Source organism: Periplaneta americana, chromosome 1 (genome assembly GCF_040183065.1).
Source record: "Periplaneta americana isolate PAMFEO1 chromosome 1, P.americana_PAMFEO1_priV1, whole genome shotgun sequence".
Classification (NCBI taxonomy): Eukaryota; Metazoa; Arthropoda; class Insecta; order Blattodea; family Blattidae; genus Periplaneta; species Periplaneta americana.
The window spans coordinates 184284760-184299278 of record NC_091117.1 but is presented as its reverse complement, the minus strand read 5'-3'; the positions used below and the strand labels follow the sequence as shown (position 1 = coordinate 184299278).

Below are 14519 nucleotides of genomic sequence, written 5' to 3'. Positions count from 1 at the left end.
TTTCCTATGTAGGTCCAGTAATAGCAAAGTAAAGTGTTCAATTTCTATGCAGCACACCGTAAATAATATTGTTTTCGCTATATTGCGTTTTATAACACAGTTCACACGTTCACAAGCATTCGATACGTGTGTCGTCTCATCAGCCTTAACTGCTAAAAAGTCAGCAACTTTCTTTATTTCTTTGAAATCTCATCATGGCATACATCAAAATTGCTTGAAGGATTTCGTTCTGTATAAGTTAGTGTTTGATGTGCTCTTAAACACTGTTCCTCTTTCCAAATGTTCCTTAAGAGTGCGTCTAATTCAGAACTGAAATTGATGATGCCAAGAAAAATACTAGCGTTTAAAGAGAGTTTCCGTCTTCGTGACCTCTTAAAGCCAACTCAAAGCTCCACAAAACCGCACGCACATATCTGTGCTTGGTAGCTTTATCATTGTGAAGTTCAATAATCCAATTTAATCTAATTGCGTCTGTATGTTTGTTTGACCCAACACTGCTAATTTAACATTATTGTTGATGTGTGCAGCTGAAGAATCGTGTTTTTTTTAATTCCTTCATTCATGCGCTTCAAATCAATCATATCTGCAGAACGATAATCAAAATTATGTAGTTACTACGCAAAGTCCTAAATTCAAACAGAAAAATAAATAAAATTCATAAAACGTACTTATTTTTGTCATTAAATGTTCGCCGTCGAACAACAGACAAGGAAAACAAAATACAGCGTCTTTTATATTGCAGCCGCATATTGCATTTCTAGTAAGTCCGAATGTTGAATTTTCTTGTCACTTCTCTATTACTGTTCTTCGTCACTTATAATTTTAATTCATGTGTAGGTCTACCCATCTTCTTTATTTTGATCTTTTCGTGTAAAGGTCTTATAGAAAATTACACATTTAAAAGATTTTGCTCACTATTCATAGCAACATTTATGATGGAACGAGCTTGAGAACACATCTGAAAGTGCTCCTAACCCCCCCCCCCTACGCACACTGTACTGCCTCCCTACCATGCTCCAAAGCCTGCCAGTGAAACAGTACTACTGCGCATGCTCGAATGGAGCAGTGTGCCGCAAGTGTCGAGCGGTAAACATAAGTCCCAGGCGTCAACAAGAACAGTACACGTGCAGTGTTATTTTTACTTAGTACAGTGAAACCTGTTCAAATCGGAACCTGAATAATCCGGAATCCTGTCTATTTCGGAACAATTTTTTGGTCCCGGCGAAATTTGTATGTATTATGTGTAATTTTTACTGAATAAAACGGAAACTGTCCAACGCGGAAACGGAAACTGTCTGCTACTGTTCAAAACGGAAACAATATTTTGGACACACTATATTTTGTAACTATATTTTGAAACAGCGTGTAATTTCAAGGAATATACGAAATATGTAGGTCACTAAGATAAAAACAAGTTTTCTTTGCAACGAGGGTACGAGGGTGTGTTGGTCCGTCGGTCATAAATTTTATTACCCTGTTGACTAGGCACACGAGTCCCTTCAAAGATTTTCAATGATTCATACCCGTATACTGTCGTAGCTAAACAGAACGCAAGTATAGTAATTTCCAGGTAAAAAAAAAAAGTTGCATAAAATCTGGCATTAACATTAAGTGATGAAGTAAAAGTTATCGAGATAAAGGAAAATTAGAAACAAAGTCTATATGAAATAATTTAGAAGTAGAGTTGTGGAAAACTCAGGTGTGACACTTTAAAAAATAAAGATCATAATGAGTGAGTGGTGTGCGGCCAATATTGGTGACACAAAAGGAACCAGAAGGCAACTGTTTATGTGGAAATAAATGAACTGTTGTGAGAGTGGGTTCTTCATGACCTTTCAAAGAACAAGCCAATTTCTGGATCTATTCTGTAAAGCAAGCTACTGAACTGGGAAAGAAATTAAATAAACCAGAATTCAAGGCTTCTAATAGATGGCTCCTAGAACAATTAATTAATAATGTGCAGTGATATGCAGTACAGTATTAGAGTATAGTGTTAGATATTAAATAGAATGAGATTAGTAAACTTTAGTAATGTTTAATGACTAATGAGTGAGTCACGATAATATTTATACAGAATATGAGATTTTAATCAAGATGATTCACAAACGTAATGAGCGACAGAAAGCGTTAAATGGAATATTTTGTACTTCTTGCAGTTTGCGGCATGCCATTTTGTTTTTCATGTATATGAATGACAAAATATTCCATTTTAATGTCACACCTGAACAATACGGAAACCTGTCCACAACGGAAAAAAAATTAGGACCGTGTCACTTCCGTCTTGAACAGGTTTCACTGTATTATAATAAAGAATTATGTCGCTCACACAGTCTACTGCAGCTCATTGATATGACTTATAAAACACGTGTTATTTGAAGAGGTGGTGCACTGCTCCTGTGCTCCTTAAGAGAAATTGCCACTGATTCCAAATGATCTAAAAGTTCTTCAAAGTATTAAAAATGACCAATAAATGCCGAGAAAAATATAAAATTGACGTATCAGTTCAAAAACATCAAAAAATGCAATAGGCCTATAAGAAATTCTTTTTTTACGTTGATATTAACACAGGAAGGATTTCCATATTAATAGTCATCGTCCTAGTGTGAAAAATAAGAGGATGACTTTTCATCAACATCCGCCCCCTACTTATATTCCATGATCACAGATTACTGCAGCACTAAAGTCCTCAACATACGACAGGCAAACACCACCCCTCGCTGGCCCTCTACAGTCTACAGGCAGAAGTTAGCAATACAGACATTATGTAAACATCACCCTCTCGCTGACTCTATACAGGCAAAGGGAATCAACTCGGACGTTAAGTAAACATAGGTAGAAATCAAATCTGGAATCCACTCGGACGTCATTCATGAGGATTTGGGGATCAATCCGGACGCGGTCCTCAGAGAGAGGGGAGGCACCACAGCCCCGGACCCGTGCACGTCCTGTCCCTACGAGCCTGCTCTCTCAGATGAGTCCACAGTTCCACTCTCGGATCCAAGTTCTCGCGCATTCTAGAATTTGTTTGGAAAGTTTTTTTAATTGCTTATTTAACGACGCTGTATCAACTACGAGGTTATTTACCTTGGATGGAATTGGTGATGGCGAGATAATATTCGGCGAAATGAGGTAGAGGTTTCGCCATAGATTAACTGACATTCACTTTACGGTTGGGAAAAATCTCTATAAAAACCAAATCAGGTAATCAGCCCAAGCAGGAATCGAACCCACTCCCGAGCGCACTCCGAATCGGCTGGTAAGCGTCTCAGCCGTCTGAGCTACGCCGGTGGCGGTATGAAGTTCAAGGAATAATATAATACTCTTGTTTTATTTGGTTATTTAACGACACCGTATCAACTACTAGGTTATTTAGTGTTGATGGAATTGGTGATAGCGAGATGGTATTTGGCGAAATGAGCTCGAGTATTCCCCACAGATTACCGGACATTCGTCTTACGGTTGGGGAAAATCTCGGACAAAACCAACCAACTAATCAGCCCAAGCTGGAATGGAACAGAGAACAGAAGAGAACAATGGAAAACTAAAAAAATGCCGAAAGTCTTCGTAAATATTTAAAAGTAAATATGAAACAGGTTATACAGGTATATGCAGTACTACAACTTATTTTATCACTAATGAATGAATGTAAGTTCTTGATTGCTATAATTTTATGATACGCTGTAGCCTAAGCTTCTTCCGACCATGAAACTGAACAGAGGGTGATCAGTGAGGGGTGGGGAGGGGATGGATAAGGCGTGGTTTCCCTACTTGCATTCCTGTCCCTCACTTAATCCCAAATTTCGATAATCCGAACAGGTCCCTGTTCCAATTGGTTCGAACTAGCGAGGTTCTACTGTATAGCAGTAGCGGCCATTCAAATGAAGAAGGTGAAGAACATTTCACTTGTTATTTTGCGAGCCACTTGATTTATATTTCATGTATTAAATTATCCAATTTAAAAACTACAGCGCTATAAATCAATAAATGTCAAGTAAGCATCGCCAGGCTGTTTCAATATTCCCGCTGTTCACGTCTCAGTTCCTCGAGCGGCAGCGACGAGGCGATGATTCTCAGATTTAAAATATTATTTTGTTCTTCTATGTTAGGGTGGTTGCTATGACAACGACTGCGACATTTCCCCCCGCACTTCTACATTCTTCAAGAAACGGGTGTTGCTGTGACGAACACGTATTTGGCCTTCAGCCCAGCCGGTGCGCTTTGTAAAATGGGTGACACGGAGATTTACGACTACTTGTCTGGCCAGCAACATGGCCAATCCTGAAGAAAATTCTTTCCTAAAAATTCTGCTTCGTCAATTCTTCTTCCCATATAGGTCCTATTATGTTTTATGTTTTTAATTTTTGTGCTGATATCTTCATTCCTTTAATTTTTTATTCTTCTGGCCACAATTTTACTGTTCCTCATAGGAAAATTCCATTAAAAATTAATACTATGAAAGCAATGGAAAGAAAGTTTGATATTCCGAACACAGCCTTTTTAGTGGAAGTTGAATGAATTTTTGCCTTTCCTCAGTCTGTTTTCGTCGTGTTTTGTGTCGGCAGGCCTATGTCGAGCTATTCAGTTATGATAGGCCTAATTTTTAAAATATAATTTATTTTACTTATCACTTTATTAGGTGAAGATATTAAGTGCATTTCAGTTTTTAATTAATTTCTAATAAGTGTGTTAGGACCTAACATTTAGTTTTTGTATATGTGTAAATGAATCCGTTCAATGACACAGTGTGTACATTAATTCAAACCTCGTTTAATCGCTGGTGTGAGCAGTATAAGAGATATCTATTGTTTCTAGACAGAACTCAACCAATTTTAGACATAAACTGTAAAAAGTTAAACTCACAAGCTGGTAAATCATACGAACTTAATTTTACAACTTCATGGTACAGCAAGCATCACTGAGTGGTTGTGTGGGAGCCACTACATTGAAATACTATTTTGTTAGTCATGCCTACTACTTGGAGTTAAAAAACATGTGTGGAATGAAACTGGATTCAGTGATTTTCTAAAATAATGTTAGTCGTGCTCTACAAAAACATGAAAATTCGGCGGAACATTTTTTTAAAGCGCGTGCTGCAGTTCAAAAATTTACAGAAAAATATGAACACTATTGGGAATAACCTGAAAAAAAAGCTAGGCTATTGTTAGTGCAATATATTGAAAATGTTTGTTTAAACAGACATGTTGTGCGGTCAGTCATCGACACTGCTTTGTATTTAAACAAGCAGGAATTATCATTTCGGGGCCATGACGAAAGCACTTCTTCGCTTAATGTGGAAATTTCAGATGGTCTACTGCACTATGCTAGAATTTTGAACGTAGCAAAAAGTAGAAGTGAATTCTCAGGGAGAAAGTACAGACTGCGGCTACAGTGGAAAAAGTGATGTAGAACATAATCGTAATTACAGGACATTGTTCTTCGTCAGCCTTGCTGATACTTCCAAATTTGACAATTACCTTACTTACTTACTTATTTACTTACTTACTGGCTTTTAAGGAACCCGGAGGTTCATTACCGCCCTCACATAAGCCCGCCACTGGTCCCTATCCTGAGCAAGATTAATCCAGTCTCTATCATCATATTTCACCTCCCTCAAATCCATTTTAATATTATCCTCCCATCTACGTCTCGGTCTCCCTAAAGGTCTTTTTCCCTCCGGCCTCCCAACTAACACTCTATATGCATTTCTGGATTCGCCCATATGTGCTACATGCCCTGCCCATTAAAACGTCTGGATTTAATGTTCCTAATTATGTCAGGTGAAGAATACAATGCGTGCAGTTCTGCGTTGTGTAACTTTCTCCATTCTGTAACTTCTTCCCTCTTAGCCCCAAATATTTTCCTAAGAACCTTATTCTCAAACACCCTTAACCTATGTTCCTCTCTCAAAGTGAGAGTCCAAGTTTCACAACCATAAAGAACAACCGGTAATATAACTGATTTATAAATTCTAACTTTCAGATTTTTTGACAGCAGACTGGATGATAAAAGTTTCTCAACCGAATAATAACAGGCATTTCCCATATTTATTCTGTGTTTAATTTCTTCCCGAGTATCATTTATATTTGTTACTGTTGCTCCCAGATATTTGAACTTCTCCACTTCTTCAAAAGATAAGTTTCCAATTTTTATATTTCCATTTCGTACAATATTCTCGTCACGAGACATAATCATATACTTTGTCTTTTCGGGATTTACTTCCAAACCTATCGCTTTACTTGCTTCAGGTAAAATTTCCGTGTTTTCCCTAATCGTTTGTGTATTTTCTCCTAACATATTCACGTCATCCGCATAGACAAGCAGCTGATGTAACCCATTCAATTCCAAACCCCCTCTGTTATCTTGGACTTTCCTAATGGCATACTCTAGAGCAAAGTTAAAAAGTAAAGGAGATAGTGGATCTTCTTGCTTCAGCCCACAGTGAATTGGAAACGCATCTGACAGAAACTGATCTATACCAACTCTGCTGTACGTTTCACTGAGACACATTTTAATTAATCGAACTAGTTTCTTGGGAATACCAAATTCCATAAGAATATCATATAAAACTTCTCTCTTAACCGAGTCATATGCCTTTTTGAAATCTATGAATAACTGATGCACTATCCTTATACTCCCATTTTTTCTCCATTATCTGTCGAATACAACATATCTGGTCAATAGTCGATCTGTTACGCCTAAAACCACACTGATGATCAGAGGCGGCTCCTCAGGGCAGGCAGGGTAGGCTAAGCCTACCTCAACACATTTAGAAAAACCTAAAAGTGGATATTTATTAACCACCCCAACACATTTGGAAAACCTTATATAATTATATACTCTTGTCTAGGTGCTTAGAAATTCTTCAATTAACTATGAATGGGATTTTTTGAGGGTTAGTTGGACGTTGCTTACTACTGGCAGTTCGATTTATGCGACAAGAATACACTGGACAGATCACGTTGCGTCAGAAGGTAGGCAGAAGCGAAGTTAGCCGACCTTCCACGTAACTTCAAAGCTGGCCCTGGAGTAAGCATTAAAAGAGATCGCTATTCTAAATGCTTTCTTAGCGCATGCGTTCTATGCTTAAGCCAGCGCGCTAGAATTCTGCCTGCCCTAACGAGAACCCACGAGCATTATCGAACACCTACGATTTGCGAAATTTCTGTTTGAAAGTTTCACGAGTTGGAACGTAGATTGTTACGAGTAGTATAACAGTTTTTAAACAGTGTGTTTTAAAAGATGTTTTTTTAACAGTGTATTTTAGAAAATGTGATTTTTGCAAGTACGTACTGTATATTAATGTTCTGTATATTTGATGATTTATAGTTAATGTAAGTGATAAGAATAATATTATATTATGACTGATATAATAAGTAAACTGTTACGTTGTCCGTTTTCGCGTCGTAATGACATTGAAAAGAGAAGTATTTTGGACAATGGACGACCCAGTCCTGCATTAAGCTCTATTGTTCATAAAGTCAGTGCTAAAGGTGCAAGAAAATTTAATCCTTCATGGTATGAAACACTATGAAATGGAAATATAAAAATTGGAGGTTTATCTTTCGAAAAGGTGGAAAAATTCAAATATCTTGGAGCAACAGTAACAAATATAAATGATACTCGGGAGGAAATTAAATACAGAATAAATATGGGAAATGCCTGTTATTATTCGATTGAGAAGCTTTTGTCATCCAGTCTGCTGTCAAAAAATCTGAAAGTTAGAATTTATAAAACAGTTATATTACCGGTTGTTCTGTATGGTAGTGAAACTTGGACTCTCACTTTGAGAGAGGAACATGGGTTAAGGGTGTTTGAGAATAAGGTTCTTAGGAAAATATTTGGGGCTAAGAGGGATGAAGTTACAGGAGAATGGAGAAAGTTACATAACGCAGAACTGCACGCATTGTATTCGTCACCTGACATAATTAGGAACATTAAATCCAGACGTTTGAAATGGGCAGGGCATGTAGCACGTATGGGCGAATCCAGAAATGCATATAGTGTGTTAGTTGGGAGGCCGGAGGAAAAAAGACATTTGGGGAGGTCGAGACGTAGATGGGAGGATAATATTAAAATGGATTTGAGGGAGGTGGGATATGATGATAGAGACTGGATTAATCTTGCACAGTGTAGGGACCGATGGCGGGCTTACGTGAGGGCGGCAATGAACCTGCGGATTCTTTAAAAGCCATTTGTAAGTAAGTAAGTAAGTATGGTATGAAACACATAAATGGCTAACAGGAAGTGAAGTTAAAGCTAAGCTGTAGGTGGTCACGTTTGTTATTGTAATCTAAAGAAGGTACTTGGAATCAGATCATATTTGTAACTCGGTAAGTCTAAAGAGACTTGAAAAGAATTTGAATCCAATTTCGGAAATGTTGTCTGAACAACAAGGGTTGCAAGACAACAGTATAACAATGAACTAGAAAAAAACCGACAAATTATGAGACGGCTCATTGATGTAACAGTATTGTTATGTAAGCAAGAGTTAAGTTTTCGGGGGGCATGATGAAAGCGAGCTGTCATTGAATCGCGGGAATTACATAAAAATGTTCTGTAAATTTTGCCTACCCTGGACATTTGACTACGAGCCGCCACTGCTGATGATCCCCGATAATTTCATCTACATATGGAGTTAACCTTCTCAAAAGAATATTGGACAAAATAGACTTCTTCGTGACACAAAGATGTATTTGGAGAAGTGTATAAGTTATATTCCCTCATTTTAATACTACCGTCTTACTAGCGTACCGGTCGAGAGGAGCTTCTCGTGTTTAAAACGAATAAAAACAAAACAAAGAAACTCAATGTGACAGTAGAGACTGTCAGCGTTAGGGAATATTTCGCTCCAAAAAGATATGTTGGACAAGATGATGGAATCACAGCCCCTCCATGAGAACGTTATTGGCAGGTTCGCAGCCCTGAAGCTATGGAGGATCAACTTAGTGTAAAGATAGGTAAGCAATAAGCATATGAAGAGTCCACTGCAAGAATGATGGATGTCACTTTCTTGTCGGAAATGAACCAAGACTGTTAATGTATAGCTTAAGACATATAGACTGTACATAGAGAGTTATATGGCATTAACACTGATAGTCATTGTCCAGTAATGATCGGAAAATCACAGTTAAGCTTTGATCGCTAAGCATTTCAAACTTTCAATTGCTTCTCCTGAAAAATATATTCCAAATGACATCCATCATTCTTGCAGTGGACTCTTCATATCTTAATTGACATGTACCGGTAAGTGCATTGATAACTGGCAGAAATAAATACAATTAAATCACTTTCACGATTGAAGGGCATGGGAATTTATGGGAGAGAATTACTTTAGTTACATAGACTTCCGATTATCAATGCAAAGGGAAGTCTCTAGTGAAAATTTGGTCAAAATCTGAAAAAAAGTCGAAATTTGTTTTTTGCCATAAATATTATCTTTGGTTCATGGCCGATTCATTTCTACTACATTTTTTAATGTAGCGCCATTTTTAAAGCTCCGTGCGCATCCTTTAAATGTCCGCTGCAGTGGGCGGTTCTCTGTTGTTCGCATTCTCAACATTCTGTGTGATATATTTCAATTTCGGCGCAGATTTTTCGAGTGTATATGAAGAACTATATACTTCTCCCATCTAGTGGTGTACTGGCAGCACTACTTGCAGCTGGGAGGAAGCAGATGTTCTTTTGTTGATACTTGATATCCGGTTGGCGGTTATTTTGTTTACTATTTGTGGGAGCATGCACGTGAGATAATTTCAACGTGTTTTATAATATTTTACTCAGTGACTGTGGTTTTATTGGTATTTATAGTGTGTGTATATATATATATATATATATATATATATATATATATATATATATATATATATATATAGTATTTTGTAGTTATATATAAAATGATTTATAAGATTCACATATATATGTATTAGTAATACATATAAAGTTAGTAGGGTCTAGGCCTAAATTAATGTAGGTCATTCTAGTAATTATAGTGTTGAGATTACAGCATGGGAAGATTATCTAGAAGTCGTGCACACAAGAAACGCCCCTCTAAAAGGACACGAAAAGCGCAGCATGCTGTAAAATGCAAATTTGCAAAACAATGTGCTGCATAAATTAGGCCTAACCTCTATCAACAGCAGCCAGGTGTATCTAACCTCCCTAATTGTCAGGCAGGTCCATCTGCTATCCATGAGCCTTAGGAAATGTCATCCACCTCTGTATCAACAAGCGCCAAGAAGCTAAAGATGTTAGAAACCACTTCTGCAGGTGAGATTGGACAAGCATTTTCTTCAGATTATTTGTTAGTTCATAAAAATGTGTGGGGTGAACTGTTAAAAAATCTGAAGTGTCATGAATGTGACAATACCGCTTTATAATTGCAAATGAGGGAGAACAATGGGTTTGCAACCAAACTAGTGGTAAAATATATTGCCTGTGGTACAAACTGTGGTGAGACCTTCAGTAGCCCACAGACAAAATCTGATAGTAAGAGACCACCATTTGAAGTAAATAAAAAAATGGTTGAGACCTTTGTTAGCACTGGTTCAGGTTATTCTGCTATGCAGACATTCTGCTCTGTGAGTGGCATGAAAGGTATGGCAATAGGTACATATCAAAGTCATCTTCACAAAATTGCTAAAGAAACAGATTGCTATAACCAAAAAATCCTCTCCCGGTCTCTCAGAGCAGTATGACAAGCTCACGAAGTATGTGACCCTACACTGAAATCCAGCAATGTAGTGGACATAGCAGTGTCATATGATGGTAACTGGTATAAACGTGGCCATATTTCACTGTATGGTGTAGGGTTAGTAATAGATGTATTGACTTCCAAAATTTTGCCATGCATGTTCTTTCACTGCTGCTGATCTAGGTCAAAATTCTCCAGAATACAGATTTTGGTTAGATGGTCATGAAAAATCTGGGGAGTGCAACAAAAATTACACAGGTAGCTCCAATACTATGGAGATGGTTGCAGCAGAGAGGCTATGGTTGAGGACTGAAAATGAATGTAGCATGCGATACACTACAATACTCTCTGATGGGGATGCGAAGACATACCAGCATTTGTCAAAACTGGCTGTGTATGGAGCAGATGTTGCAATAAGTAAAGAGGAATGCATCAATCATGTTGCAAAGAGAATGGGCACTGGTTTGAGAAATTTAGTAAAAGAAAATAAATCTCAAGGTGTTAAGCTTGGCGGGCGGGGTGTTGGAAAATTAAATGAAAATGCCATTTCTGCAATGACAAATTATTATAGGGCTGCAATTGTAAATGGGATGCCTGATGTCAGAGCAATAGGGAGGGGGATTGTTGCAACCTTGGCACATTCAGTGTCGACAGATGAAAAGCCTCATCACGACAGAAGTCCAACTGGACTGGACTCTTGGTGTTTTATAACCGGAGTAAGGCAAAGGGAGAGGAGCCTCATAGTCACCAGAACATGAACTCCAGTTATCAGAAGTAACCCTAATAACACTGTTACCCCTTTACGAACGTCTGTCCAGTCCTGAAGTGTTCAGCAAATGTACACGTGGCGCTACCCAGAATGCGAATGAGTGTCCATTCTCTTATATGGAGAAAATGTCCTAAAGACACATTTGTCTCAAAAATCAAAATTAATATTGCAGTGGCAAGTGCAGTTGCTGAATTTAATATGGGGTGCCTGCAAAGTCAACTTGTAAAAATAACAATTGGGGAGGGGAAATTGAGAGAGGTAGCAAAGAATATTCTGGCTAGGCGGGACAGAAAACGTACTCATACGAGTGAATGGAAAAGGGCAGAGAAACAAAAAAGTGCACAATGAACTAGAAAATTGAACAAAGGTGCAGCAGAAAAGAAAGAAAAGAAAAAGGAAGGCCAAACATATGGTGCTGGGCTGTTCTAGTTATGTAAGTACATTATATGCATGTCTTATTTTAAAAAATTGCCTCTATCTTAAAACTACATTTTTATACCTTCAAAATGCTCTGTGACACATAATTTTCATCTGATTGTTTTCAAATTTGGAAGACACACACTTCGAAAGCTGCTTAAAAACTGTAGTTTTCACTCTTTATGTAGAATTAAAAATATTCCTGTTAATGGTTGTTAAAAGTCGAAATATGCAAAATTTTCAGCGGAATGGGCAGCACACAATTAATATTTTTTTATTTCAACATAAAGTGATTGAAAGTTGAAATGACAACTTGGAATTATTAATAAGTGTATAATAAAGTAGGAAAAAAAAATTTACGGCCTATACTGAAAATGTGATTGACGTAGAGCATTTTGAATTTGCATATCATATCATAATTAAAGTGTTGATAACTCAGAAACTATTTGTTCGATTGAACTGAAATTTTGCACAGAATGATGATTTATTACATTCCTTCAGCAGTATGAATTTCATTAAAATTCGGTATAAACCGAGTCATATGCCTTTTTGAAATCTATGAATAACTGATGCACTGTATCCTTATACTCCCATTTTTTCTCCATTATCTGTCGAATACAACATATCTGGTCAATAGTCGATCTGTTACACCTAAAACCACACTGATGATCCCCGATAATTTCATCTACATATGGAGTTAACCTTCTCAAAAGAATATTGGACAAAATAGACTTCTTCGTGACACAAAGATGTATTTGGAGAAGTGTATAAGTTATATTCCCTCATTTTAATACCACCGTCTTACTAGCGTACCGGTCGAGAGGAGCTTCTCGTGTTTAAAACGAATAAAAACAAAACAAAGAAACTCAATGTCACAGTAGAGACTGTCAGCGTTAGGGAATATTTCGCTCCAAAAAGATATGTTGGACAAGATGATGGAATCACAGCCCCTCCATGAGAACGTTATTGGCAGGTTCGCAGCCCTGAAGCTATGGAGGATCAACTTAGTGTAAAGATAGGTAAGCAATAAGCATATGAAGAGTCCACTGCAAGAATGATGGATGTCACTTTCTTGTCGGAAATGAACCAAGACTGTTAATGTATAGCTTAAGACATATAGACTGTACATAGAGAGTTATATGGCATTAACACTGATAGTCATTGTCCAGTAATGATCGGAAAATCACAGTTAAGCTTTGATCGCTAAGCATTTCAAACTTTCAATTGCTTCTCCTGAAAAATATATTCCAAATGACATCCATCATTCTTGCAGTGGACTCTTCATATCTTAATTGACATGTACCGGTAAGTGCATTGATAACTGGCAGAAATAAATACAATTAAATCACTTTCACGATTGAAGGGCATGGGAATTTATGGGAGAGAATTACTTTAGTTACATAGACTTCCGATTATCAATGCAACTAGCCTACATGAGCTTTGAAAACCTTGCAACAATTTTGTGCTTCACCTACTTTTTCAGGCACGAGCCGCTACTGCTGTATACACCCCATAATAATAATTAGGCTTTGTAATTCAGCTACCTATAAACTGGAATGAGGTTGTCTTATACAAAGTACATCACAGCGCAGGTACAGATATGTTCGTATACAAAATAGTTACGCATCCTCTCCTCTCATCCTCTAGTACAGCGGTGACCAAAGTGGGTGTCGTGATTACATCGTGTAATCATAGACATTCAAACGGGTACGAGGAGCTTACTGTACATTGCTGTGTGTTTCATTCACGTACTGAAGGCAAGCAGTGGCAGTATCATGTCGCTCTACAAACTGTGTCTCTACAAGCAATAAGAGGTGGTATCGTAAAGAATGAAGAACGTTTTTCTTGTTCTTTCAGACAAAATGTAATAGGCTATTATGTTTACTTTGCTCAACGGTTCAATTAGGAGTATGTATATAGAAACATTAATTGCCACGCTGAATAATGTATTATTATTTTTAATATTATTATTATTATTATTATTATTATTATTATTATTATTATTATTATTATTATTATTATTATTATTACTGACCACTAAGTATGTGTTTCTATAATTCTTCTGTACGTGCATGAATACTGATATTTTTAGATCTTCTCCCTAGAAGGGTAAAATTATTAGGTTTTATTTCAATTTTAATCTTCTTAATCTTTAGATGAGGGTAACTGTTACAACTCTAAAAATTTCCTACTAGGACATAAATGCACATATAACAGTTTTAAAGTTATGCTATTTAGTTTTTTTTTTTTTTTCAATTGGAAAGTGTTATATTTTACGTTGTAACAGTTTTCCATTCTCAACTGTTGCTAAAAGCAATGTTCCATTTTGACTTGTAACACTTTCGCACTGAAAATATCCATGCTTCGAGTTTAGATTTTGCACACCTTGCAGTACTTACAATAATGGTAGCATAATGCTGCCTGCATTGTGTTAAACATAATGTTGTTATTAATTTTATCTTCACCATCGATGTAGTATTGAAATATTAATCATCGTGCATATTCTTACACATTAGTATTTAATTCACTTTAATCCTTCATATTTTATATCCCTAAGAAAGTTCAATGTTGTATATATACTGCATATAAGAATAGTACAGAAACAGAGAAATTAAACCTGCAAGAAAGTTATAATAGAGATAT

At 36.9% G+C, this 14519-nt stretch overlaps 2 protein-coding genes across 2 annotated transcripts in view; one reads left to right on the top strand and one right to left on the bottom strand.

Annotated features, from left to right (window-relative positions):
- The window catches only part of LOC138705100 (conserved oligomeric Golgi complex subunit 4-like), a 481496-nt gene that overhangs the window by 176985 nt on the left and 289992 nt on the right, over nucleotides 1-14519 (bottom strand). The gene's annotated exons all lie outside the window — the stretch shown is intronic.
- LOC138705116 (CD2 antigen cytoplasmic tail-binding protein 2 homolog) overlaps nucleotides 9856-14519 on the top strand; it is a 143259-nt gene continuing 138595 nt past the window's right edge. The window contains exon 1 of the mRNA XM_069833763.1: nucleotides 9856-11892. The gene's annotated coding sequence lies outside the window, so the exon portion shown is untranslated. The remainder of the gene's footprint in view (nucleotides 11893-14519) is intronic.